The sequence below is a fragment of the Bison bison genome, unplaced genomic scaffold (genome assembly GCF_000754665.1).
Source record: "Bison bison bison isolate TAMUID 2011002044 unplaced genomic scaffold, Bison_UMD1.0 scf7180017864347, whole genome shotgun sequence".
NCBI lineage: Eukaryota > Metazoa > Chordata > Mammalia > Artiodactyla > Bovidae > Bison > Bison bison.
In genome coordinates, this window is record NW_011494919.1 from 1,396,802 (window position 1) to 1,423,388 (window position 26,587).

Sequence of the window (26,587 nt, forward strand, 5' to 3'; positions counted from 1 at the left end):
TCTTGCTTTTTCGATGATCCAGCAGATGTTGGCAATTTGATCTCTGGTTCCTCTGCCTTTTCTAAAACCAGCTTGCACATCAGGAAGTTCATGGTTCACATATTGCTGAAGCCTGGCTTGGAGAATTTTGAACATTACTTTACTAGCGTGTGAGATGAGTTCAATTGCGCGGTAGTGTGAGCATTCTTTGGCATTGCCTTTCTTTGGGATTGGAATGAAAACTGACCTTTTCCAGTCCTGTGGCCACTGCTGAGTTTTCCAAACTTGCTGGCATATTGAGTGCAGCACTTTCACAGCATCATCTTTCAGGATTTGGAATAGCTCAACTGGAATTCTATCACCTCCACTAGCTTTGTTCGTAGAGATGCTTTCTAAGGCCCACTTGACTTCACATTCCAGGATGTCTGGCTCTAGGTCACGTGATCACACCATCGTGATTATCTGGGTCGTGAAGCTCTTTTTTGTACAGTTCTTCTGTGTATTCTTACCATCTCTTTTTAATATCTTCTGCTTCTGTTAGGTCCATACCATTTCTGTCCTTTATCGAGCCCATCTTTGCATGAAATGTTCCTTTGGTATCTCTGATTTTCTTGAGGAGATCTCTAGTCTTTCCCATTCTGATGTTTTCCTCTGTTTCTTTGCATTGATCGCTGAAGAAGGCTTTCTTATCTCTTCTTGCTATTCTTTGGAACTCTTTATTTCTAGTTTAAAAGCTAAATGTATTCTTCCTGTTAAACTATTAATAGTATAATTTAATTATTAGTTCATGGAAAAATTTAATTAGTTACCCTGTAACTATTTTTCCTACTTGATATAGAACACTGACACCCATTCTTGGCTCAAGCAGTGGAGGAATTGGAAAGCAAAAAGTAAGTGCATAAATAAACCTTCTAACAGCAGAGATTTCAGGAAAAAAAAAAGACGATAGTGAAATTGGAAGACTTAAGGAAAGCTATTTATGTTACTCTGAGGAATACAAATCAATAAAAGTTCATGGCTGAAAGATTCTCATTGATTGGAACACACTGGTAGCACAGTAATTTCAAAATCCAATGTAGGGTTTGCCAACCACACCACATTTTCTGATTGTATCCAATAAAACGTTATGACCTCGAAACAGCTATCTCTAGTCTAAGCTTTCTTGAACGACTTCATTTTTATTCTAACATGACTAAGCTGAAATGAGGACACTTGTAATATGGTTTCAAAGAATTATAAAATCTTTTTATATTTAAAAGTTGACTTCATGAATGTTGTTGTTGGAAAATATTCACCATATAGAGGTGTGGTAAAAAATAATACAAATACTTGATTATATCTATAGAAATTCCTTAAATTTTCTATGAATGCAGTTGGTTACAGGATACGACTTACTTATTCTCTGTTAATTCTTTAGCCATATTGAGCCCAGTGGAAGTCACTGTTAGTCTCTTCATAATGCAATGCCTGTGTAGTCTTTCAGTAGGTCTTAGTATAAGAGTGTGTGTGCATGCTGAGTTGCTTCAGTCCTGTCCAACTCTTTGTGACCCTATCAGCTGTAGCCTGCTCCTCTGCCCATGGGATTCCCCAGGCAACAACACTGGAGTGGGTTCTGATGTCCTCTTCTGTGAGATCTTTCCGACCCAGGAATCAAACTTGCATCTCCTGCAATTCCTGCATTGCAGGTAGATTCTTTACCGCTGAGCCACTGGGGAAGCCCATAGTATAATAGCAGGGAATCACTTTTCTAAACGGTACTTTAAATTCTATGCTTCTTTATAAAATGTTCCTTCTGTAAGTATTTTTGATCAATATATCTGCCAAATCAATTACAATACTTTAACTGAAAAAAAGAATAAAGCCTCTCCAGAAGGGAAAATCTCATCTACAACAACTCTTGTATTCCAAGAGAAAAAGAAATACCAAAGGACAGCTTGAGGAATTAGAAACTGGATATTGAACTTTCTTGAATAAATATGTAGTGTTTCTCAAATTAACAACTTAGCATTATTTTCATGATTTTTAAAGTATATTCCATTAATTTACCATTGCTCGGCCTACAGATTTATACAGCATTCAAGGGAGAACCATGTTAATGAAATGTAACCTATATATAAAAAAAATAATACTAATAAACCACCACACTAGGATGTCAGCTACACAAGGGCAGATCCTTCAGTCGCTTTGTTCAGTGCTATTCTCCTGATGCTGAGAACAGTGTCAGTCCTGGAGTAGGCATTCCATAAATGTTTGTTAATGAGTGGATACATATGAAATGAGTTCTCCAAGCTCTACATTATTTCATAAATGCATTTTAAATCCGATGGGGCATTATCTGGAACATATTGTTTCCTTTGCCAGAAACAGTACTTTTCCCCACTTCATTCATCAGGTCTCAGCTCAAATGTCATTTTCCTGATGGCCGAAGCCTGGGTTACATGTCACTATTACATGCATTCATAGCATTCATGGAATTCATGCATTCTTTATCATCATATCACATTTTATGTATAAGCTTATTTATGTATATTCTCCATAAGACTAAGCCCCAAAAGGGCAGGTAGGTATTTAGCTTATATTCCCTGGACTCAATAATTTTTTCAATTGTGCAAACATTAATAAGTATAGAAACTAAAAGGCAAATAAATAAATACAGGAAGACACAAAAACAGAAAATACAACTTTACTCTAGTGCAGACCTACAGTGGAACTACAGCTAAAATACAACAGTCAGATTTTTCTATTATCTGGAGATATATCAAACAAATGGAACTTGAAAAGTCAAAAAGGAAAAGCATTGGCATTCTTAAGTTAGACTTAAACAGACAAACAAAAAAACTTAGAACAAAAGGAAAGAGGATCAAATTCTATAAAATAAAGATGAGAACATTTTAAACTCTTCACCAAAACATGAAATACTGTAAGGCAGGGACAACCTTAAAGTTTGAAATGCAGTATGATAGGGAAGATCAGGCTTGTTTTTAACTAATACAGGAAACATGTCATTCATTACATTTAGATGTTGCAGAGGGCGACATTAAATCCCCTACAGTAAGCTTACCAACCTTGGCACACTTGACATTTTGAACTGGAAAATTCTTTGTTATGACAAACAAAAATGGCTCCAGATATTGAAGACTGACACCTGAGGGGTAAAATTGCCCACGATTGTTCTACAGAATAAAGGCTTGTGTTCATGCTCAGTTGCTAAGGCGTATCTGACTCTGTGACCCATGAACTGTAGCCCACCAGGTTCCTCAGTTCGTGGGATTTCCCAGGCAAGAGGAGGGGGTTGCCATTTCCCCCTCCTTGTGATTTTCCTGACCCAGGGATTGAACCTGGGCCTCCTGCGTCTCCTGAATTGGCAGTCAGGTTCCTTACCACTAGCGCCACCTAGGAAGCCCCGTATTAAGGTAGATTTAAAACTAAAAGCAACGGAGAAGGCAATGGCACCGCACTCCAGTACTCCTGCCTGGAGAGTCCCATGGATGGAGGGGCCTGGTCGGCTGCAGTCCATGGGGTCGCTGGGAGTCGGACACGACTGAGCGACTTCACTTTCACTTTTCACTTTCCTGCATTGGAGAAGGAAATAGCAACCCACTCCAGTATTCTTGCCTGGAGAATCCCAGGGACGGGGGAGCCTGGTGGGCTGCCGTCTATGGGGTCGCATAGAGTCGGACACGGAAGCGACTTAGCAGCAGCAGCAGCAAAACTAAAAGCATAGAAGAGAAAGTGAGGGATTTGTAGTCAATATGATATTTATATTGCATTGCTAATGTTTGAATATGTTATCCCTACAGGTTATTTGTATTGTATATTTCAAATACTGAGCTGAAACACCTCTGTTGTAAGATGGAAAGCAATAACAATACATAATTAAATGTCCAGCTTGGCATATTGGAAGAGAGAACAAACAAATCTAAATTCCTAACTCATCTTTGTCCCTACCTCATTAGACTTTGAGCAAATCTCTTTAAATTTTGTCCCTCATTTTCCTCATCTTTAAATTGAAGGCATGAATGACTTGATGTTCTAATCACTTTCAGCTCTAATATTCCATAACTATATGATACCAATTCATGTATATTTGAGAAGCAATTAAATAAAAACAACCACCCCTTCTTGATACATGTATCACAGCTGATATTAAACATAAAAAATGTTATAGACTCTGTGATTTTTGGAGTTTTCCCTTTATTAAAAGATATTAATTGAAAATGCCTGAAATTCTACTATTAGAAACTGGCATTTTGTTTCTTTGATTTAAGGCAATAATTTTCAAACTATGCTTTATAGATACTCAGAGCTATATGTTAGAGGGCAGATAAACAGGTAATGCTCCAGACCTCCTCCAATAATTCAAACAGAATACAGAAGCATTCATGATTTTATCTATTAAGGTTCAACAAAATAATTGTTTGAACATAGGACATGGCTAGATATGAAAAACACTGGAAGGCTTTGTATCTATATATAAATATACATATATATATGCATACACACAAACACATACACAATTTTGCAAGTGTCTGTAGGATTATTAATCCTACAAATTAATAATCTATAGTGTTGTACACTGACAATGAATTGCAAATTTTACTCACTCTCCTTTCCAAAGCAGTCTTGTCAAAGAAGATGGTATCTCTATAGAGGGATTGGAAAGTTAGACAGAAAAACACTGGTAACTCTGACTGTAGGAATACTTTAGAATGCTACTTCTATACCTAAATACAAAAAGTGTTTTACTCAACTAGAATAATGTTCTCAAAACTGATAGGAAGAGTATAGCCTCCAAAACTATATTTTCTACTACAAGTTTATAAAGAATAAACATTTTATTAAACAATCAGTCCTATGATCAGTAAAGGGCATTTATTTTGAAAATGAGATAAAATTTACTGCCAACATGTCTTTATTTTAAAAGAAAAATCTCAGAGCAAATTAAGCCAAAATATGTAATTTCCAATTATATTACCAACAAGATTATGAGAATTTTTAAAATTGTAACACTAGTTCTAAATATTCCCTTATCTTCCTCCTTTTATATTTATAAAATTTGTTTTAACCAAGGAAAATATTTTCCATTATTCCTTTGATGTTACCAACTTTTTTTTCAGTTTGAAATTTGAAACCAAAGCAGAAGTATTGCATCAAGTCTTATGGAAAAGAATATTTTCCCCTTCTGAATAGTAAACTAGGAACATATTAGGTTGGTGCAAAAGTAATTGCAGTTTTGCATTGTTGAACTCTGTGAATTGATTTTGGAATTCATTCTTAAAGAAATGTGGTTATGTTATATATCATTATAATGCACATTTCTCACTTTATTTTTAGGGTTTTTTTGGCTAATGGCTTACTACTCATTGTATATTTTTTATGAATTTCAGACATTGGAACTGATGTTAGACCAAAAGCAAATTCAAGCAATTTTCTTATTCAAGCTGAAAATGGGTTGTAAAGCTGTGGAGACAACTTGCAACATCAACACTTTAGCCCAGGAACTGCTAATGAATGTAGAGTGTAGAGCTGGTTCAAGAAGTTTTGCAAAGGAGATGAGAGATTTGAAGATGAGTAGCACAGTGGCCAGACATCAAAATTTGACAATGACCAATTGAGGAAAGTAACTGAAGCTGATCTTATAAATACATGAGAAGTTGCCAAAGAACTCGACATTAACCATCCTATAGTCGTTCAGCATTTGAAACAAATTGGAAAGGTGAAAAAGCTCAATAAGTGGGTGCCTTGTGAGCTGACCAAAAATTTTAAAAAATGTGATTTTGAAGTGATATCTTCTCTTATTCTACCCAAAAACAATAAAGCATTTCTTGATTGGATTGTGATGTACAACAAAAAAGTGGGTTTTATACAACAACTGCAGATGATCAGCTCAGTGGTTGGACCTAGAAGAAGCTCTAAAGCACTTCCCAAAGCCAAACTTGCACCAAAGGTCGTGGTCACTGGTGGTCTCCTGCCGGTCAGATCCACTACAGCTTTTTGAACCCCACAGAAACCATTACATCTAAGTCTGCTCAGCAAATCAATGAGATGCACCCAAAACTGCAACACCTGCAGCCAGCATTGGTCAACAGAAAGGGCTCAATTCTTCTTGATAATCCCCTACAGCACATCACACAACCGCCTCTTCAAAAGTTTAGCAAATTGGGCTATGAAGTTTTGCCTCATCCACCATATTCACCTGACCTCTCACCAACTGACAACCACTTCTTCAAGCATCTCAACAACGTTTTGCAGAGAAACTGCTTCCACAACCATCAAGAGGGAGAAAATGCTTTCCAATAGTTCATCGAATCCCAAGGCATGGATTTTTACACTACAGGAATAAACAAATTTATTTCTCATTGGCAAAATTGTAATTTTTTAAACTGTAATGCTTCCTATTTTGATTAATAAAGATGTGTTTGAACCTGGTTATATTGATCTAAAATTCACAGTCCAAAACTGCAATTATGTTTGTACCAACTTACGAGTTCGCAACAGTCAAAGCACAGAGACCCTGTCAAATGGTATATAGTTTCTCCTTGAATAGAGCATTTTTCTCCATTAATCTATGACTTCCTTACTGTAAAGGCAATAATCTATTCTAAGTGTTTATGTATATGCATGCACATAAAAATGTCATGCAGAAACCTATTTAACTGCCACCAGAAATGTTTTTAAAGAGTTGCTATTAATACTTATAGTAATTATATTGCTAATTATCAACCATACGTTCATACCAATTTCAACCGCACAAAATTATAATAAAGCATATATCCTTTCATTGAACTGAACTCAGTCAACTCTTTAACATTTTCTCTAATTTAGGGAAGCCTGAAAGAAAGTGAAAGTGAAGTCACTTAGTAGTGTCCGACTCTTTGTGACCCCATGAACTGTAGCCTATCAGGCTTCTCCATCCATGGGATTTTCCAGGCAAGAATACCGGAGTAGGTTGCCATTTGCTTCTCCAGGGGATCTTCCCAACCCAGGGATTGGACCCAGGTTTCCCACATTGTGGGCAGAAGCTTTACCCTCTAAGACATCAGGGAAGCCCAGGAAAGTCTAGCCAATGCAAAAGATGTAAGAGAGGTGAGTTAGATCCCTGGGTTGGGAAGATCCCCTGGAGGAGGACATAGCAACCCACTACACTATCCTTGGCCAAGAATCCCATGGACAGAGGAGCCTGGCAGGCTATAATCCATAGGGTCACAAACAGTTGGACACAACTTAGTGACTGAACAACAACAAATACATTTTTCCATTAATATTCTCCATTTTCTCAAAAACCTCTTTGATCCCCATAGTCATTGTTTTTTTTTTTTTTTTTTTTTTTAATTTTAGAGGAGAAAAAAACAGTTGACCACACTTGCAGAAGTGTTCAAGGGCTTAGAAATTATGCTTGGCTCTCCATTTTGTCCTCAGTAAAGAGCCATTCAAAAGTCAATGAATGCGGAAACGTAAACATCCAGGTACTTCATTCTGTGAACTTACACTTCATAAAAGATACAAGGGTCCAAAAGCTGTTTTACTTATTCCAAAAGTTATTACTTGAACATCACACTCAGTGTTTTTACAAGTGTACATCTAAGTACTAATTTACTAAGGGCTTCCCTGGTGGCTCAGTGGTAAAGAACCCACCTGCCAATGCAGATGTGAGTTCAGTCCCTGGGTTGGGAAGATACCCTGGAGAAGAGCATGGCAACCCACTCCAGTGTTCTTGCCTGGTAAATCCTCAGGGACAGAGGAGCTGGCAGACTACAGTCCACGGGGTTGCAAAGAGTCAGACACAACTGAGTGACTAAAAACTAATTTACTAAACACATGACTAATGAGAGTGAAACTTTCAATAAAGCCCAACAACTTGAAATTGTTGCTTTAGGTGAACTTGGCATTTGTGCAGACTCAGTTGCTCAGTGTTCAACTCTGTGGGACCCTATGGAGCGTAGCCCCACAAGACTCTTCTGTCTGTGGGATTCTCCAAGCAAGAATACTGAAACGTGGTGCCATTTCCTCCTCCAGGGGGTCTTCCCAATATGGACTGAATGTGGGTGCTAATGGTAAAGCATCCGCCTGCCAACGCTGGAAACATAAGAGATGTGACTTCGATCCCCGGTTGGGAAGATCCCTTGGAGGACGGTTTGGAAATTCGCTCTAGACAGAGAAGCCTGGTGAACTATGGTCCATGAGGTTGCAAAGAGTTGGAAAGGACTGTGCATCTGAGCACTAATCACCTGGAAAGCCCAGACATTAGTATTCAGTGCATTACCAATATGGTTCAATAGATGATGTTTTAGTCATCAAAATAAAACATGGAACATGTGGCTATAACTTGAGAGGTTATGAAATAAATCTAATGATATTAGAATTTGGTTTGTTTATATGATTTAATTAATTGCATGTGCATGTCAAGGAAAGACTGGGAATTATGTAATGTTAAAGTATTAATACACACAACCACATGTGTACTTTCCATGGAATGTACAGGGAGCCCCACAAATCCTTCTGTGTAGAAGGAAGACAGTTTTCTACATGCTCATTTAATCGTACATAGATTTAACTGTCCACCATGCCTCACTCAGTCAACAGGGACAGATAATGCAGACTGATGTAATGATGGTGATGAATGCTCCAGTTAAAGTCTTATTAAACATGATGTAATTTAGCTACCATCTAACAAACTGCTGTGGGGTATGCACTATTGTCTCCATTTTACTGATTAAAAAAAACAGAAACTTACAGAATTTAAATATTCTCTTAAAATCGTTCATCTTACAAATGAAAAATCTTGAATTTTAACCAAGTTTTATTCCTTAAAGGAGAATAATTACAATATCTCCTTACAGGACTGTTATAACATCAAGTTAGAAAATATAGGAAAAGCACTCAAACACGTTAATAATGTTTATTATTTTTATTAATACTTTGTAGTCTGCTGATGGAATAGTTCCTTTCTTATTAAAACCTTGCAGGCAGTATAGACTTTCAGAAGAAGAGCAAAGGACTTTTATCTGTGCCTTCTTGTTTGAGGAAAAATTGAATTTACTCATTAAGATTAAATGACTTAAAAAACAAAACAAAACAAAATCTTAATAATTTTCACAGTTTAAAAATACCTAAAAATTCTGTGCTGAGATGTGATATTAGAAACCAACAAATAAGCTTCCCTGATTTAACACAAAGAAACACACAAAAAAATTCTCAAAGGTCAAACATTAAAGACATCAATTATAGCGTCACAGAAATAGAATCCATGAGTTTATTACTAGCATTCTTTTGTGTGGAAGATCATTGTATACTAATTGTCAGAGTCACCAAAAAATAACAGTTTTATCTCATGTTTGGGTTTATGAATAAATCCTATGTTCTCCATTTTTCTCAGAGATGAACTATTGCAATGTTTTTCAAAATTAAAGGCAAGAGTTTCAATAAAAGAATCCTTAACTTTTTTCTCACTAAGGTTAATTTGAAAGTTAACACAGTAATCAAAGGTTATTCTGAAACAGAAGTGATTGCTACATTTTCAGGACTTTTGTAATCCACTTGAGGTCACATTAGTAGCTTAAAATTGGCCATAGTAAGAGTATTTACACCTTTATACTACAGAAATTGACAAATGCTACAAATCAGGGCTTTTTCATTCTCTCCAGAGAGACGGTTAAAAATTTACCACAGTTCTAAACCTATCCTATTAAAATAAAAAGAAAACGAAACAAAAAATAACTACAACAACAAAATTTTCATGTCACCCTATTACCAGTTACTCTGTTGACAAACAGCTAGTGGTCAATTAAAAGAAACTCAACTTTCCAAGTTGAGTTGTCCAAGTTCATGGCAATTTTGATTACAATTTATATTTGCCCTGATAGGAACCATAGTCCTTTCTCCCTAGTTTACTCTTGGTCTCTCAAAAATAACCAAGTCTTCTTAGATCTTAAAAACACAAACAGATTATTTTCCCTTTTAGTTATTGTGCCCCCTTGGTTTCATTTCTCAAATTACTGCAGTCTAGAGGCTGTATCCACAGCTCAAAGGAGACTGCTCCCTTTAAGACTGTGGAAGATATTGTGTGCATTGTGCACCATCCCAGGTCAGGGTCCTGCTGCGGCTGCTGCGCCGTCATGAAGACACACTTTTCTGGAAGAGTGCCCTTGGTTGAAAGAACCCTCCTGCTTGTAAACACTGGCCTCTCCAGGATTGGACTGTACCAGTGGCTGATTGATGTAGGGCTAAAAAGGCCCGGGGCATTGTCTCAAGACTCTAGTGCCATCCATTCTCTAGAGCTCTCCCCGGAATTAAGCTGAAGCTAGATTCCATGCACATTTTTCCCTATCCTTACTCCTTTCCCTATCCTGATTCTCTGATAACTTCAGAAGTTTCCTCAGAGAACATTCTCTCAATAAATTACACACACTAGAATCTCAACTTCCAGGGAACCTGGTCTTAAACAAAGATCACAGGTAATCTGCCTCTCAAATCCAGATCCTCTTCTCAATCTCCATCCTTCTAAGACTCTATGTAACTTTCAAAATTGTTGATTGCCACTGCCCTTCTTGAAATTCTTTTTTTTCCAAAATAATTAAAATAAGATTTATTCATGGCTTTCAGTGAGTTCCTTTCATTCTTTCTCCCTGTGTTTTATTAGACCCTATGTCTCATTCTCTTATACTTTACATCTTACTCCTGATAAAATCTACCATGGGGCTTCAATATAAATGTAACTTCAAGATAAATGTAAAACTCTCTAAGTGGTCTTCCCAGGTGGCTCAGTGGTAAAGAATGTGCCTGCCAATGCAAGTGACTCAGGAGACACCAGTTAGATCCCTGGGTTGGGAACATCCCCTAGAGTAGGAAATGGCAATGCACTCCAGTACTCTTATGTGGAAAATTCCATGGACAGAAAAGCCTGGCAGGCTTCAGTCCAACGAGTCGGACACGACTGAGCGACTGAGCACACACACACATACACACACACAACCTCTAAATGTGATTTCCCATGCCTAAAAGAGTATTCTCCCCCTAAAATGGATCACCTTTCTCTGTCCCTTACCTATGGAAGTCATCGCCCTCCCTGAAGCCACCAAAGCTTGAAATCTTGATTTCATTCATCTTTAATTTTTTATCTTCTTCTTTTCCTCTCATATCATCAGTCACCCAGTCATGGCATTAGGAACTGTATATTTTTTTTCAGTTGTTTTCTTCTTTGTAAATATTGCATCTGGAAAGTTTATCTTCCACCAAAAATTATTTCAGCTACATCTAAATGTGTCTCCCTTCCCTCAATATGCTGGGCCAGCCACATATGCTTCATACAGACACTACCGTTGTTTTTTTAAAATTGTGTTGATTCTATCACTTTTTATTTAAGAATTTTGCAGATCTCCACATTTTTATATGAAATTTTAAATTATCTCTTTGTCCCATTTTCTGCCAACTTCCCTCAGAAACCCCATGGTCTATCAGTACCAGTCTATTTGCCATACCAAAAACACCTCACATATCTGCACGTTTCAGTGGCTATGGTCATCTCTCTCTCTCTTCCTGTAATGCCCCTGCCTCTTCACACACTAGCTCATGTAGCTCCCTATATGGCTAAATTCCAGTGGTTTACCTTTTATTCAGTATTTCAACCAGTTCATTCTGCCTCCCTCCCTCCTGAACCCCAAAATGTATATGAACACATTTTTATATGTTCATTATTAAGGCTGGACATGCTGGCCTATTTGTGTATGTATTTATTCTTCCTAGAAAGCTAACTGTAAATACTTGGAAACATGAGGATCATTAATCATCATTTTTTATGTTTATCCTGGGTGGTAGCACAGGGCTTTACATAAAATAGTTGCACAATAAATGTTGGAACTCAATTCTAAAATTGTGAACTACACAATCAATCAGCAATCATGACTTTAGCAGATTTATGTTTCCTATTCAAAGAAATCTTAAAAATATAAAAAGAAAAACAGGATAATAAACATCCAAAATAAAAGTCACTGAAATACTGTCAGGCAAATTAACATGGCTATCAATAGAAAAGCATAGTTGACACAAGATTGTGAAATTCGTGTTATATCGATCTCTTTACATGTTCAGGGGTTTAGAGGAGTCCATTAAAGATAATTCCAATTTTAAAGCTCATATCTCAACGCTTTTAATACTAGCCTCAACTCAGATTTTAAAAATCTTGAGCAATACTCATCAAATTAAAATACAGGCTGTCACTGAGAATATGTGCTTAGTCGCTCAACCATATCCGACTCTTTGAGACCCCATGGACTGTAGCCCACCAGGCTCTACTGTCCATGGGGATTCTCCAGGCGAGAATACTGGAGTGGGTTGCCATACCCTCCTCGAGGGGATCTTCCCAACCCAGGGATTGAACCCAGGTCTCCCACATTGCAGGTGGATTCTTTATCAGACATCTAGGCCATCAGGGAAGCCCTGAGAATATAAAATAAATACCATTTTTACAAGTCAAAAATAGCTCAAGAGTTTTCTTTTTTAAAAAAATCAGCATTCTCTATTGACAGCATTATAATTCAAATCACAGAAATTTTATACACTTAAGAAAATATTTATAAATGATGAACTTTTGAAATAAACTGTTTTTATTCTTCTACTCGTTACTTCCACTTTATTTCCTTTTATACCATCAATTTTTGTTGTTTTTGTTCAGTCACTAAGTTGTGTACCACTCTTTGAGAACCCATGCACTGCAGCATACCAGGCTCCCCTGTCGTTCACTATCTTCAGGAGTTTGCTCAAATTCACATCTATTGAGTCAGTGATGCCATCTAGCCATCTAATACTCTGCCTTCTCCTTTTGACTTCATTCTTTCCCAGCATCAGGGTCTTTCACAATGAGTCAGCCCTTTGCAACAGGTGGCCAAAGTATTGGAGCTTCAGCTTCAGCATCAGTCCTCTCAATGAATATTCAGGGTTGATTGCTTTAGGATTGACTGGTTTGACCTCTTTGCAGTCCAAGGAACTCTCAGGAGTCTTCTCCAGCACCACAATTTGAAAGCATAATTTCTTCAGCTCTCAGCCTTCTTTATGGTCCAACTATCACATTCACACATGACTACCAGAAAAACCACAGCTTTGACTATACGGATCTTTGTTGGCAAAGTGATGTGTCTGCTTTTTAATATGCTGTCTAGGTTTGTCATAGTTTTCCTTCCAAGGAGCAAACATCTTTTAATTTCATCACAGCAGTAACAATCTGCAGTGATTTTGAAGCCCAAGGAAAGAAATATCTGCCATTGCTTCTACTTTTTCTGCTTCTACTTGCCATGAAGTGATGGGTCCGGACAACATGATCTTAGTTTTTTGAATGCCGAGTTTTCAGCCAGGTTTTTCACTTTCCCCTATCACTTTCATCAAGAGGCTTTTTGGCTCTTCTTCACCAGGAGAAACATCAATGAGCTCAGATATGTGGATGATACCAACAACTAGATAAATGTTAACTGAATTCTTTATTTCTAAATAGGTTAACATTCCTTTGCTCTAAACCTAAGTATGTCTAAAGTAGAAAAGAAACCCTTTTGAGTCTTGGAATGTAATCTGATATTTGTAAGGCTTAGAGATGCATGGTATGTACAAAAATCAAAGTGTCAGAATTCTTACACAAAACAAGGTTAAGTGTACATGGAGTAGAAAAGAGAATCAGAATTCAAACACACCTTCAGAATGGTTGATCTTTCTTAGCACAAGCAAACTTTTATGTTCTTAGGAGAGAATTTTTATGTTCATAAGAACTTTTATGTTCTTATGTTCATACTAAGATTCAAACTTGGTATGAATCACTAAATCCAGCTGACAGTATAATATCCCCCAAAGATCATGTATCTGGACAAATTAAATAGAACCTCAGTTTGCAGATAGGCTCTAAAATTCACTGATGTAGTTTGTTGGTTCTACTTATGCTTATTCTACTTAAGAAAGTTCATTAACTTTCCCTCCTACCTTCTTGCTTTCCTTCCTTAGGCTTTCTAAGTTGTTCTAAATTACCAGTATAAATTCAATGCCTTTCAGGTTATTTCTGCAAAAGGTAAATACCATTAGTATTATGCATTGGCCATCTTCTTAAAAGTGACTGCTTCTACAATGACAGCATTTCTATCCATAATCTTTAAGTGGGGCAAAGTAATTCAGGTGACATACAAGACATTTAGCACAGTATATTACTTTGAAAAACAGATGAATTTTTTATGTAGAATGCTACTGAAGCATACACTTTAATGTAACTATTCAATTTTCTACCTTAAGCCCCAAAGCTCTCTTGGCTGGCATAGGTATTTTTCTTTATCTAGCCCTTTCTCACTCCATATTCTGCAAGACATGCTCAGAGTCTCTTCCCATTCAATTTATGACATGATTCATTGAATGCTACAGCCTACTTGAGAATTTTTTAATATTTTCCATCCCTGCAGTAGAAATCCATTTTTCTGATAAGAAATGTAGTGATGACCCTGTCAGCTAAGTATCCTAATTCATCTGTCTGTGTGAGAAAGCTCTTCCCTCCAGGCTCCTTCTGAATTCATCTATGGATTGTTCTGTATGGATTAGCATCTGCAGAGGGTAGCTTTCACATTTCTTTAAAAATAAAATATATATATATTTTACAGTTCAAGAAGTAGTAGATACTAATCAGTTCAAAATATTATGATCACATTTTTCTGGTTCTTAGGGATTTATCTACACTTATAGGATGAAAGAACTTATAAAAGAGAGTATGCTACCAGAGAATTAAAAATGAAGCAGATTTCTCTGGACTCAAATAGCTATTACCAGCAGAAATTTTTCTAACCAATAGAATAGTTACTCTTAATTCACAAACATATTCCAAGTATTTAAAATGGATACTTGAATACTGGTCAATACTTATCGCATCTAAATATGCTTTCTAAAATCATAAAATAAGACTATATAAATCATTATGTGACAGGCATTAGAAGTTATCACGTTAGATACATTTCCTCCAAAGGAAGTGTACAGGATGGTTTGACTATATAATACACTGTAAGTATGAAATCACATGGTCAAATGTCATTAATCTCAAGAGAGAAGAACAAACAAGGGCAGTTTTGCTTGTAGTCCCACATTCTGTTTGTGTAATCTGTTAGTCTGTTTTATTCTCGGAGTGTTTAATGAAAGGCTGTTCTGACCCAGTGCAAGCCCCATTATATCCTGAAGTGTTCCCAGGGTTTATAACCCACAGTGGACTCTGACAGTGGCACCTTCCCTAATCTGGTTTGAAAGTGAAGTCGCTCAGTCATGTCTGACTCTTTGCGACCCCATGGACTGTAGCCCTCCAGGCTCCTCCGTCCATGGGATTCTCCAGGCAAGAGTACTGGAGTGGGTTGCCATTTCCTTCTCCAGGGGATCTTCCCGACCCAGGGATCGAACCCAGGTCTCCCACATTGCAGGCAGACGCTTTAACCTCTGAGCCAACAGGGAAGCTTTTAGCTAGCCTATTCCATCAATTCCACACTCTTTCATTCAATGTTATTGAGTATCTCCTATGTGTGATGCATTGAGCAAAATGTCAAATAATACAAATAGTTGCTAAATAAAAAGACGACTAAAACAAAGTCTCTAATCTCAAACTCTTAAAACCTAGCAAAGGAGACAGCAATGTGCAACTATAGTGATAAAATAAAATATAGTATTTAATTGACAAAAGTGGGACTTTTTTTTTTAAGTTGGGAAACTCTTCAGTAAAGAATTGCCTTTGAGTTGAATCCTGTCAGTTGAATATGATATTCTCAGGCAGAAATGTGGGAAATGAATTCTAATTCAATAAAATGTTTTGACTTATTATAAAAAATAAATGTAAGTGATGGCAGATCTCAGGAATTATGAATAATTTACTATTGCTAGCACATAAGGAAAGAAGAATCTAGAAGGAGAAAATTATAAAAAACAAATTCCAGACCATGATAGAGGGTCTTGATTACCATAATCTCTAAATTAAATTTTATTCATTGTCATTGAATTGTGTGTGAACTTTCAGCAAATTCTGAGACTCTTCCTGATGACATAAAATACATACCATCTCAAAAGAAATCACAGCCACTCCCTTTGATGACATAACTCTCTCACTGTCTCATAAACACATCTTAACAAACTGGCAGAAATTTTAAGTGTCCAGGAAAACAAAGCATAGACAGTTTTGGTACAGATTCCAAAACTATGGGGTGAAATAATCATGCATTCAAACATTTCTGAAATTCTAATTTCAGTCCAGACCAGTTCAGTAGGCTAATGTGTATGTGGTAGTTTCTAAACAGAAAAACTGAACTATCTTCCTGAAGCACCGGAAGAATGATGAAGGATTATTTAAACCAACTCATTTTCTTTAGAGTCAGGAGACTTGAAAAAAAATTCACTTGTTAATATTTAATAAATTTTTATCAACTTTCAATCACATGTAAACAAAAAGGTAGTATATCCCCACATTCTACCCACCCCCACAAAAGAGTCCAGTAATAACGTTCAGGGCTGATGTAGACACAAAGAAATGGGAAACAGATTGTCAGTGGGGGTGAAAATTGCCAGAACCCTTTGGAAAAGAATGTATTAAAATACAAAAACTTAAACCATTATAAATGTAAATATAAAAACCTGAGCAATCCCTATAGAAGTTCTCTGTGGACCATTCAAAATTCTCAATTCTCCAAGTGAGGATTCAACCGTACATGAACCAAGAACTTTCAGATATTCAAGCTGGATTTAGAAAAGGCAGAGGAACCAGAGATCAAATTGCCAACTTCCGTTGGAATATAGAAAAAGCAAGAGAGTTCCAGAAAAAAAAATCTACTTATGCCTTATTGATTATGGTAAAGCCTTTGACTGTGTGGATCACAACAAACTGGGGAAAATTCTCAAAGAGATGGGAATACCAGAAAACCTGACTCTTAAGAAATCTCTATGCAGGTCAAGAAGCAACAGTTAGAACTGGACATGGGAAAAAGGACTGGTTCCAAATTGCGAAAGAAGTACGTCAAGGCTCTATATTGTCACTCTGCTTATTTAACTTCTATGCAGAGTACATCATGCAAAATTCTGGGCTGGATGAAGCACAAGCTGGAATCAAGATTGTCAGGAGAAATTGCAATAACCTCAGATATGTAGATGACACCACCCTTATGGCAGAAAGTGAAGAGGAACTGAAGAGCCTCTTGATGAAGGTGAAAGAGGAGAATGAAAAAGCTGGCTTAAAACTCAACATGCAAAAAATCAAGATCATGGCATTGGGTCCCATCACTTCATGGCAAATAGATGGGGAAGCAATGAAAACAGTGAGAGACTTAATTTTCTTGGGCTCCAAAATCACTACAGATGGTGACTGCAGCCATGAAATTGAAAGACACTTGTTCCTTGGAAGAAAAGCTATGGCCAACCTAGACAGCATATTAAAAAACATAGACGTTTCTTTGCCAACAAAGGTCTGTCTAGTCAAAACTATAGTTCTCCAGTAGTCGTGTATGGATGTGAGTTGGACCATAAAGAAAGCTGAATGCTGAAGAATTGATGCTTTTGAACTGTGGTGTTGGAGAAGACTCCTGAGAGTTCCTTGGACTGCAAGGAGATCAAACCAATCAATCCTAAAGGAAATCAGTCCTGAATATTCATCGAAAGGACTGATCCTAAAGCTGAAGCTCCAATACTTTGGCTACCTGATGCGAAGATTGACTAATTAGAAAAGACCCTGATGCTGGGAAAAATTGAAGGCGGGAGGAGAAGGGGATGAGAGGATGAGATGGTTGGATGGCATCACTGACTTCATGGACATGAGTTTGAGTAAGCCCTGGGAGTTGGTGATGGACAGGGAAGCCTGGTGTGCTGCAGTCACTGGGGTTGCAAAGTGTTGGGCATGATTGAGAGACTGAACTGAACTGAACTGATGCTGTTATTCACCACACTGTGGGGCAAAAAACAAAAACAGAAACCTTCAGAAGTGTTTATTTAGAAGATATTGACTGAATCAATTTGGTTAAAGCCAAAATATAATTAAATACTTTCCAAGTAATATCAAATACTACACAATTACTAAAAATAATTAGCAGACTATTTACACATCAGCTACTGAAAAACTTCAACATGGTGAAGAGTGAGAAAAATAGTTGAGTGTAGGTAGTAAGTATATAATTTATTTTTGTAAATATTATCACTAACAAAAACCTTATTATGAGTATGTATGTATGTAGGAGCATGGAAACATGGGGAGGTGTTATATTCCTTGCTGTTAGCATGACTGCTATTGAGACACATTTTCAAAAATTAAGAGAATGAATCACATACCAGAATTGTGTCCTGAGCTCCAAACCTAAACAGGGCTAGGAGGCCTGGGGAAAGAGCCTGACATAAAATGACTCCAACCTCCTCAAGTTTCTTGACTCACTGCCACTGATAGTGATGACACTGTTTCTCAGTCTACACAGAAAATAAAGCTCCCCTGACTAGGAAAGTCTTCATCTTTTTATCTTCCATTGTAAAAAAAGTATCCATATTCACTCTGTCTTTTCCTCCATCCCAGAGGAATGATTATCACTTCCTCACCCAAAGGGCTTCCCTGGTGGCTCAGAGGTTAAAGCGTCTGCCTGCAAGGCAGGAGACCCAGGTTCAATCCCTGGGTTGGGAAGATCCCCTGGAGAAGGAAATGGCAACCCACTCCAGTATTCTTGCCTGGAGAATCCCACGGATGGAGGAGCCTGGTAGGTTACAGTCCACGGGGTCGCAAAGAGTTGGACAAGACTGAGCGATTTCACTTTCTTCCCTCACCCAAAGACTGCATCTACTTCTGTGCACCCTGGATTCCTTTCCCACACTATCTCTAATTTTATCAATTATATCACCATGCAAACCTTCCTGATCTATAAATAAGCATTAGTCTCTCTTTTCTTAAAAATAAGGCAAACAAACAACAACACACAAAAATCAAGCTCCTTTGACCTAATGTCACTCTCCTGGTATGTTATAAAAATTATTTAATAATCAGTATGGGGGCTTCCTAGGTGGCTCAGGGGTAAAGAATCTGCCTGCCAATGTAGGAGACATAGGAGACCCAGGTTCAATCCCTGGGTCGGGAAGTCCCCTGGAGAAGAAAATTGAAAACCACTCCAGTATTCTTGCCTGGAAAATCCCACGGACAGAGGAGCAGGCTACAGTCCCTAGGGCTGCAGAGTCAGACATGACTGAGAACACACACACACACAGCATCAGTTATACAAAAGTTTGAATCAGGGCTTGTGGTTCCCATTGAACTAAGAGTCCCTTTTAGTTCCTGGACCCTGAGATAGTTACTAAGCTCCTGTGCAGTGTCAGAACAGCTGGGATGGTAGGGGGCATTACGAAAGCTTGGGCAGTGGTTATCTATCACATTTTCCCATTGTTATTAATTGCCAGGTTTTGAAAGTTAAAATTTCAAAATGTTAACAACAAAGAAGGCATTCCATTGTATATTAGCTGAATCCAACCTTTTTTACCTTCCCATTTCTTACTTTTCTTTCACAGCACAATTCTTGAAATAAAAGTCCACCAGACTATAAGGACAACTATTTGTTAAATTATTATTTATTGGCTCAGATGGTAAAGAATCTGCCTGCAATGCAGGAGACCTGAGTTTAATCCCTTGATCGGGAAGATCCCCTGGAGAAAGGAACGGCTACCCACTCCAGTATTCTTGTCTGGAGAATTCCATGGACAGAAGAGACTGGCAGGCTGCAGTCCATGGGGTCACAAAGAGTCAGGTATGACTGAGTGACTAACACTTTTCACAGGCCCATTAAAATGGCCAAAATCAGGAGCAATGACAATGCCCAGTGGTGTGCGGATGTGGAGCCAGAAGAACTCTCAGATATTGCTTGTTGGAATGCAAAATAGTTCAGCCTCTTTCAAAGACAGTTTGACTTTTCTTACAAAATTAAACATACACTTGCCATTTGATCTAGCAATCACAACCCTCGGAACTTCCCCTTAAAAGTTGAAAACTAATATCCACACATAACCTGCTGCTGCTACTGCTAAGTCACTTCAGTCGTGTCCGACTCTGTGCGACCCCATAGACAGCAGCCCACCAGGCTCCCCCATCCCTGGGATTCTCCAGGCAAGAACACTGGAGTGGGTTGCCATTTCCTTCTCCAATGCATGAAAGTGAAAAGTGAAAGTGAAGTCACTCAGTCGCGTCCGACTCTTTGCAACCCCACGGATTGCAGCCTACCAGGCTCCTCCGCCCATGGGATTTTCCAGGCAAGAATATTGGAGTGGGGTGCCATTGCCTTCTCCAACACAAAACCTGCACTAGGATGTTTATAGCAGCTTTATTCATAATTCCCAGAACCCGGAAGCTACCAAGATGTCCTTCAGTAGATGTACTGATAAACTATGGCACATACAAGCAAGGAATATCTTCACCGCTAAAAAGAAATGAGCGCTCTAGCCATGGAAACACATGAAGGAATCATAAATGTATATTACTAAGAAGCCCATCTGAAAAGGTTGTGTATTTTGTGATGCCAACTATGTGACACTCTGGAAAAAGTAAAATGGACAGTAAAAAGATCAGTGGTTGTCAGAAGGTATGGCCAGGGTTGGAATGAATGGGTGGAGCACAGAGGATTTTTAGGGCAGTGAAACTACTCTGAATGAAGCTGTGCAGAAGGATTCTTGTCATTGTACAGATTTCAAACACATAAAATGCACACTACCAACTGTGAACCCCTACGGTAACCTCTGGGCTTTGCGTGATTATGATGCATCAATGTAAGTTCATTGGCCGTAACAAACGGTGGTGGGGTATGGGTGGCACACTGATAATGAGGGAAGCTCTGCAAGTGAAAAAGGACAGAAGGGAAGTCCCTACACAGGCCTCTTAATTTTGCTGTGAACCTAAAATTGATTTAAAAAATCTTTTTAAAAATCCAAGTTCCCCTTTATCCTTCAGCTCGTGTCTCTTCAGTTTAATCGACAGATTAGCGCCAAAATACTTATTTACAATATCCACTGAATCTTCTAATTGCCAAAAGAACACTAACTATACCTGATGATTGGTCTCTCTGCTGTGTTTGTCACTTCACTGATACACGTGCTCTCTCTTAGTTTCAGCACATTATTCTCTCCAGGTTCACCTCCTACAGCTCCTGCTGCTCTGCTTTGGAGATTCGGAGGTCATATCTTTGGCTTTCTGGATTTCTGATTCTACACACTCTCCCTGGGTGACCTCAACCATGTTGTTTTCTCACCTCTCACTGTGACATTCAAATTCGTAACTTTGTCTCTCACTTCTCTCTTGAGAGTCTGACTCATAATCCCTGACCGCCTGCTCATCTGATTAGAGCCAGCCTCCACTTTGCAGCAAAGGTGAATCTACTTTAGGGTGTGATGAGGATGGCATAATAATTCTCTAACTATACAAAAGTTATTAATATGAAACACTGTTGAACTGATTCAGACAGGTGCAAAAGTTAAATGGCAGAAGAAATTACACAAATTTAACAAGACACAACTCAATGCAGTGTTCCACAGCTAAGTAAAGCAAGAAAGTCAACACACTTTGTTGGCTAGGGTCTCTTTGGGATCATTGACTGGAGATTTTGTTTCTTTCTCTTCCTTTTTTGTTAATTTAATTTTTCCCCTGTGGTCTAAAAGGCTAATGAAGCTTCAAAAGTTCCCACTGAGGTCCCAGACCGTAACTTATGCAGAAGAAGCTGGGTCATTAAGCTAAAGGTCTCTGGATGAGCATCTTCTTTAACAAGCAGAAAGGTGATCTTGACCTGTATTGTCATTCAGGGAATAACTTTCCTGATTCCCAAGAATAGAATCATAATTGAGTCTCCCACATGAAAGGCAATCAGATCAAGACATTTTGGGTTAATTTTGCTTTTCTGTAGAATGGGATCTTGACAAAAACCTTCTTTTAAAACCGGGATTTCTAACAAATAGTAATTTTATTCAGTCATTTTATTTCTTAGAAATTCATGACAGATACAAACAAGGAAATCTTAAATTTGCCTCAGGAGTAAGAGAAATACATATATTTTACTTCAAATGTCAAATTATCATATACAATAGCCCTAATTTCTGATGTAACTATTAACAAGCCTTCAATTATTTCAAACTGCCAAACTATCCCAGTTTGCAAAATATGTGTGAAATTATTCCCGGAAACCAAACAATGCAACTATTAAGGAAGCAGCTTTCTTTTTTATTTGAGATTAATAAAAATATTTTAAGTGGTAAATAAAATAGTTGGAATATAAATATTTTGTCCCAGTCCCTAAAGAGTCTAGAGTGTGAATAGAAATATGGTGGCATTATGAACACAAGAGTCTTTTCTAATATAACATAAGCCTCAAATATATTGAGTGATATTTAAAAACACAATAAAATTTACCATAAGATTAAACTAAAGTGTTGTAATTAATGATTAAGAGCACCACACTTTTATAAATACATTTGTTATATCAAAAAGAAATGACTTGTGAATCATTCAGAATAAGAAATTAATTAACAGTAATATAAAGGTATATAACTGGGGGAGAATATTTTTGCATGTATGTCCATAAATAAATCTGCAATGGCACCATATCAAAATGCAAGCTTCTGTTTCAGAAATAGCACAAGAAAATTTGCTATACTACAAATGAATTAAATATTCATAAATTTAATGTAAACCGGTAGGGAATGAAAACTAAAAGATTTAAGTGAAAAGGATAGAGCTGAACTGTATAAAAAATAATGATTTCTGGAGAAATAACTTCTCTGATGTTGATGTAGTAATAAAAATGTAGTAATAACATCAATTTCTTATATCCCTATCAGTAATAATATCAATTTCCCATATAACAATATCATCATTCAATATTTTCAAATTACAACATTAAAAGAGTACTCCTTTATAACATTAAAGGAGTATTTACTTGATCAAAACTTTTCTAATGAGCATATATTAACATTCAATATTTAAGTATACTTTTAGCAATTAGCATTTCTTTCCATCTGGCTTCCCCACCACCACTTCCCTGCCATCACTTCAAATGCCTTTGTTTTAATCTTTAAACTACAAAGCAGTATAACTATAGTAGGTTAAAGCATTAGTTAATGTTGTGCCGGAGGAATCTAAAACATTTATATGATCAAAGTCTTATTTCCTCTGCTATAATAGATTTTAGCTAATTTTCTCCTTAACATAATTCTTTATTTGTCTTAAAAGGCCAGTATATAAGTGTGTGTGTGTGTATATATATATATATATACTATATATATATATATAGTATATATATATTCAAATTGTTGGGACTAATACTCAGGAAGAAACAGAACCAATGGGATGTAAATGGTAATGAAGAAATTTAGTTGTGTGTGTTTTTATTTTTTAACTATTTCTTTCAATAGTATTTCAAATGTATAGAAAACATACAAACTTTCTAGTATACTTTTTAAACAAGATACAGTGATTATTTACATTTAGCTCCATCTGATTTTTGATTCTCATTCTGTCTCCCACATACACACACTTTAGTATATATTTCCTAAAAACAAGATAATTTTCTAATTTAACTGCACAATGATGCTCAAAACCAGGACACTTAACATTAATATATAACTCTGTCCCAGTGACTTTTTCATATCTTGCCTTTGTCCCCAGTCCAGAATGGAATCCAGAAGTTTGTATTTAGCTGCCATATCTCTTTAGTCCACTTTGATCTGGAAGGCAGTGTTTCTAGAATCCCCCTCAAGTTGAGTTTAACTGTTATTTTATTATGGTTAGAGAAATGTCCTTATGGCAAGAATGTTAGAGAAGTCATATGTGCACCTCTTGGGCTTCCTAGGTGGTTCTGATGGTAGAGAATCCGCCTGCAATGCAGGAGACCTGGGTTCGATTCCTGGGTTGGGAAGATACCCTAGAAAAGAAAATGGCTACCCACTCCAGTATTCTTGCCTGGAAAAGTCCATGGACACAGGAGCCTGGCAGGATACAGGCCATGGGGTCGCAAAGAGTAGGACATGACTGAGTGACTAATACTCTCATTCACTTAGGTACATCAGGAGGCACATGATGTCACTTTATTCCAGTGTTGATAATAATAATGTTGATGATTGGATTGAAGTGTTTTACTTTGTATTTATCCAGTAAAACTCACATTTGTTTATTATGTAATTAGAAGTCTGACACTATGTCAATATGATGCTTCTCATCAAAACCTTACCTACTACTTTTAGCAAAAACTGATAATTCTTGACTTAATTATTACTCTGATAGCTACAAAATAGTGATTTTCTAATCTCTTCATTTAGTCAGCATTTATCTGTTGACATTTTGTTGCAGGGCTTTCCTTGTTGCTCAGTAGTAAGGAATCTGCCTGTCAATGTAACAGATGTGAGTTTGATCACTGGGCTGGGAAGATCCCATGGAGATAGAAATGGCTATGTACTCCAGTATGTTTGCTTAAGAAATTCCATTGACAGAGGAGCCTTACAGTTCATGGGGTCACAAAAGAGTCAGATACGACTTAGTGAGTATACAACAACATTCTACTTCAAGAGAGAGTCATTCATTCTTACCTATGTATCCATTCATTTATGCATTTATATCAGTTTGGATTCATGGATTCTCATTTTATTAAACAAATTTTATCTTTTACTGTACATTTTTGTTTCTGATATTCTATTTATGCTAGATTTGTCCATTTGGAGCCTCTTCAATCTGGATCCTGGCTGCTGTTAATATGTCCCTATTATTATTTAAGAAATTCTTTACACATCTTCTAACACAGGGAAAGTGTTGCCTGGGAAATCCCATGGACGGAGGAGCCTGCTGGGTTAGAGTCCATGGAGTCACAAAAGAGTCAGACATGACTTAGTGACTAAAGAACAACAACTTTATAAGATATTCTAAGCTTATCCTTACTTTCACTGTCCAGACTCTGGAATCCTCCATTTCCCCAAGGATCTCTGGTTACCTTGACTGGAGAATTTGGCAATAGATACAGTAATTGATATTGATGTGATATGGCTTCTACACATTCAACAGTGCTAGACACTGTATGTATGTGTGTGTCTACCTAAGTATCATGAATGTATCTGTTCATCTATCTATATTGAAAAGCCATGAAATAACATTTATAATCTTAAATTCAATACAACAAAACAAAGGTCATTTTAGTAGTATCACATTAGTATTACAATATATAACAGCTGGGAACTGGCTCCCATTATCCTCAATGTATTTTTTATTTAATCAATCCTAAAATATCAGAAAATGTTTCTAAAATTGCTAACACATGGCACTACCAACAGATAAATCATACTAATTTTGTTCAATATTTGTTTATAGTTACTGATCATGAGTGTAATGGGGTAGGGGACTTTGACTACTGGTTACATACAGTGAAATGCACAAATTTTACATGTATCATTCTGTGAGTTTTAGCAAACATAAACTCCCATAATTCATACTCCTATCAAGATATAGAACATTACCACCACTCTAGAAAGTTCACTTGCCCACTTTCCACCAAGCACTAGTGTTCTGGTGTTTTCACCATTAGATCATATTGCTCTTTCAAACACTTCATAAAAATGACATCTTATAGTAGGTACTCCTGGTCCTGTCTTAATTCACTAGGTATAATATTTTGAGATTCAGATATGTTGCATGTATCAGCAGTTTATTCCTTTGTATTAGTGTATAGAGTTCATTGTATACCTACACCAAAATTTGTTTATTCTTTTTGTTCTTCATGGATATATGTACTTTTCCATTTTTGGCAATCTTAAATAATGATAATATGAATAATTATGAACAAATCTTTTAAGGAGATATATTTCCATTAAGTTCAGTTCAGTCGTTCAGTTGTGTCCGACTCTTTGCGACCCCATGAATTGCAGCACGCCAGGCTTCCCTGTCCATCACCAACTCCCGGAGTTCACTCAGACTCACGTCCATTGAGTCAGTGATTCCATCCAGCTGTCTTATCCTCTGTTGTCCCCTTCTCTTCCTGCTCCCAATCCCTCCCAGCATCAGAGTCTTTTCCAATGAGTCAACTCTTCACATGAGGAGGCCAAAGTACTGGAGTTTCAGCTTTAGCGTCATTCCTTCCAAAGAAATCCTAGGGCTGATCTCCTTCAGAATGGACCGGTTGGATCTCCTTGCAGTCAAAGGGACTCCTAAGAGTCTTCTCCAACACCACAGTTCAAAAGCATCAATTTTTCAGCACTCAGCTTTCTTCACAGTCCAACTCACACATCCATACATGACCACTGGAAAAATCATAGCCTTGACTAGACAGACCTTTGTTGGCAAAGTAAAATCTCTGCTTTTGAATGTGCTATCTAGGTTGGTCATAACTTTTCTTCCAAGGAGTAAGCGTCTTTTAATTTCATGGCTGCAGTCACCATCTGCAGTGATTTTGGAGCCCAGAAAAATAAAGTCTGACATTGTTTCCACTGTTTCCCCATATATTTGCCATGAAGTGATGGGACCAGATGCCAAAATCTTCGTCTTCTGAATGTTGAGCTTTAATCCAACATTTTCACTCTCCACTTTCACTTTCATCAAGAGGCTTTTGAGTTCCTCTTCACTTTCTGCCATAAGGGTGGTGTCATCTGC

General features: G+C 37.3%; 1 protein-coding gene and 1 non-coding gene across 2 annotated transcripts in view; one reads left to right on the forward strand and one right to left on the reverse strand.

The window, feature by feature from the left end:
* GPC5 (glypican 5) overlaps positions 1-26,587 on the reverse strand; it is a 908,679-nt gene that overhangs the window by 417,801 nt on the left and 464,291 nt on the right. The window lies entirely within an intron of this gene.
* TRNAC-GCA lies at positions 18,548-18,619 on the forward strand. Its single transcript has one exon. It is a non-coding gene; the product is annotated as a tRNA-Cys (tRNA).